This window comes from Octopus bimaculoides, chromosome 29, assembly GCF_001194135.2.
Source record: "Octopus bimaculoides isolate UCB-OBI-ISO-001 chromosome 29, ASM119413v2, whole genome shotgun sequence".
Lineage (NCBI taxonomy): Eukaryota > Metazoa > Mollusca > Cephalopoda > Octopoda > Octopodidae > Octopus > Octopus bimaculoides.
In genome coordinates, this window is record NC_069009.1 from 4,087,337 (window position 1) to 4,090,656 (window position 3,320).

The 3,320-nt window shown below is 35.9% G+C and overlaps 1 protein-coding gene across 1 annotated transcript in view; it reads left to right on the top strand.

Moving 5' to 3' along the window:
* The window catches only part of LOC106878254 (uncharacterized), a 23,844-nt gene that overhangs the window by 6,911 nt on the left and 13,613 nt on the right, over positions 1–3,320 (top strand). The window contains exons 4-5 of the mRNA XM_014927428.2: positions 317–388; positions 983–1,054. The gene's annotated coding sequence lies outside the window, so the exon portion shown is untranslated. The remainder of the gene's footprint in view (positions 1–316; positions 389–982; positions 1,055–3,320) is intronic.

A 3,320-nucleotide genomic window follows, 5' to 3' on the forward strand; every position in this document is an offset into this window, starting at 1 on the left:
TATATATATGTATATATATATATGTATATATATTATACAGGGATTGCACAAAATAATGGAAACACCTTAAAATTTCAAACAAATTTATTTTAATATGGGGTACGACCGCCTTTGGCAGTAATTACTTTTCTCATTCTTCCTCCCCTTCCTCTTCATATTCTTTCTTCCCGTCCCCCTCTTCCTCCTTCTCCTCCTCCTCCTCATCATCTCCATTTACATACCTTACCTTACATCTAATTTTCTTCACCGTAGTATTTAATATTTTATCACAAATCTTTTCTATGTGTTTGTTATCAACTCAATTTTATGTTTACAGATATCTGCGTGACAATAACATCACGAATATTCAACGTGGTAACTTCGGATATCTTCCGAATTTAGAAAAACTGTGAGTTAGGTCGCTTTTTAATTCACCATATATCTTAGATTTTATTATCTTTTTTATTTTCTCTGTCTCTTTTCGCTTCTAACATTCTTGCACTCTCTCCATAGCTTTCTGTGAGTGTGTCTGAATGTATGTTTGTGAAAGAGTGAGGATGTATGATCTTCTTTCCCACTTTCTCCTCATGCATATATAATTATGTTCATGTTATCTTGTTAATCATAACATTTTTTCTTCTTTACTTTATCTTCCATGTTTTCTAAACGTTCGTCTACCTCATATTCAAATACTCATTATTCAACTACATTTCATACACTTCTTCATATTTATTCATACACTCACCACCACCTCCATCACCATCCTCCTCGTTTTCATCCTCTATATTATCATCATCATCTTCATCTTCATCTAGTTCCATTCTCTTCCATCAATTATTTGATTAGTCATATTTTACATTCTATCATAAAACAGTTCTATACATTTTCTAATGATCTAACATTTTATTTTATAGACATTTCAGTGATAATATTTTACAATAAAACTCATCTCTACGTCAGCATATCAACATTATATCATATCAACTAACATTTTATGTTACAGATATTTGAATAAAAACAATATCAAAAAGATTCAAGAAGGAAGCTTCGGGAGCTTTACCCATTTAAAATATCTGTAAGTTGGTGATATTTCATTGACAAATATATTACTAAATATTTAAAATCTTCCCATTTTGTTTCATAGAAAGCTATCTTGTTTAGCGTGCTAGAAATAACAGCGATCACATAATTATTATTGTAAGGCTCATAGCGTTCGAAGCAGCCATACCAACAAAATAACTTCATTTTAAAAAATTATACCAGTATATTAAAAAATTTTCATTTTGTCAAAAATATTCATTTAACAACTTCCAGAAACTGATGAATGAGCTATTCTGTATCGGACACCGGAATTATATTAGATCACTTTATAGAGCGTTTGAGTAATGTTTGTTGTCTGGAACGAGATAGCTTAACTCATGAGCAAATCTTTTTAACTTTGCTTGTTAATCTACCTAGGAGAAGGAAATCTCCAAAATAAAACCTGAGGCCTTGGAAGTTCTTGGTTTTGTCAATTCTCATGTCACACCGACGAAAGTCTTTTTCGGCCAATAGGTAGGGGTAGTGAAGTGCAAGCTATACCCACTGAACATTATCCATCTGCACAAGTACTTCTTGTACACCAAATCTTAGTAAAATCGTTGAATTGGCTGGTTGGCAGAAACCTAAAAATCCATTTGTAACTTACTCTAAAATGTTTCAAACAGATTCAGCAAATAGCAAAAAACGGATTGGGAACGTCAAGGGAACAGGTTTGGCTCGGCAGATGTCCCAGTGTGTCTCAGGCTGGACCTGATCATCATCTTGCCACTGTGGTCAAACAATCTTCAAGAAAAATTGAAAATAAACATCCTCTGAATTTTGGCTGTTGGAATGTGCACACACTTCTTGATGATAATTTCAACAAGGTGTATTGCACTTATTGCATGTGAGCTTAAAAAATATACCCTTGATATAGTTGCGCTCTCTGAAACTCGTCTCTTTGGTGAGGGTCAAATAAATGAACCTACTTATGGATCTACTATCTTCTGGAAAGGTCTACCTGAAGGTCAGCGTAGAGGATCTGGTGTTGGGTTTGCTCTCAAGAATTCATTAGTATCCTCTATTGCAGAATTTCCAAGTGGTATATCTGAACGGATCATGTCATGTATTAAACTGACAAAAGGTAGGTTTCTTCCCATTGTCAGTATTTATGCAATGTTTTATTCTGATGAAACTGCAGGACAGTTTTATTGAGGAAAGTACCTATTTCTGACAAGCTGGTCTTATTGGGAGATTTCAACGTAACAATTGGAAATGACTACGTTTCATGGCTTGTTTTAGGCCGACATGGGATTGGAAAATGTAATAAAAATGGAGTAGCTCTTTTGACGTTTTGTACTGAGAATAATCTAGTTGTTATTAACACACAGTTTAAGCAAAAAAAAAAAAAAAAATGTAAGCAGCTCATAGATTATATTTTGATCAGAAAGCGTGATATGAAAGATGTTTCTAGGGTTCGAGCCATGAAAGGAGCAGAGAGCCATCGTCTAGAGCATGGAAAGATAATTTTTCCGATAATGCCCAAAGTCGATAGTCTGGTCCTAAGGTACCCAAAATGTTAAATGCTGCAAACTTCAAATTACCAAGCAACTTGCAAAAATTCCATAATGTTATAACAAGTATCAATCTTGACCTAAACAATCTATGGAAGATTTCAAAACAAAAGTATTTCAGGCTGCAAGTGGGATTTAAGTCGCGTAAGTCCAGTGATTGGTTCTCAGACAAATCAGCAGAAATTCATTATCTACTTTTAGAAAAACAAATCTTAGGCAATACACTTATTTCTCAGTCCTTAAACTCCAACTCAAACAAAGCTCACAAAAAGCTGAAAGGGAAAGTGCAGACTACTCTAAGGAAAATTAAACAGGAACGGTGAAATGATAGGGCAAAAAGGGCACAAGAAGCAGCTGACAGAAATGATGCCAAGGGTTTGTACTCTTATGTTAAAAAGGTTTGTTGTTGTTGTTGGCACTCCGTCGAGGGTTCCAGTTGATCTGATCAACGGAACAGCCTGCTCATGAAATTAACGTGCAAGTGGCTGAGCACTCCACAGACACGTGTACCCTTAACGTAGTTCTCGGGGATATTCAGCGTGACACAGTGTGACAAGGTTGACCCTTTGAATTACAGGCACAACAGAAACAGGAAGTAAGAGTGAGAGAAAGTTGTGGTGGAAGAGTACAGCAGGGTTCGCCACCATCCCCTGCCGGAGCCTCGTGGAGCTTTAGGTGTTTTCGCTCAATAAACACTCACAACGCCCGGTCTGGGAATCGAAACCACGATCCTATGACCGCGAGTCC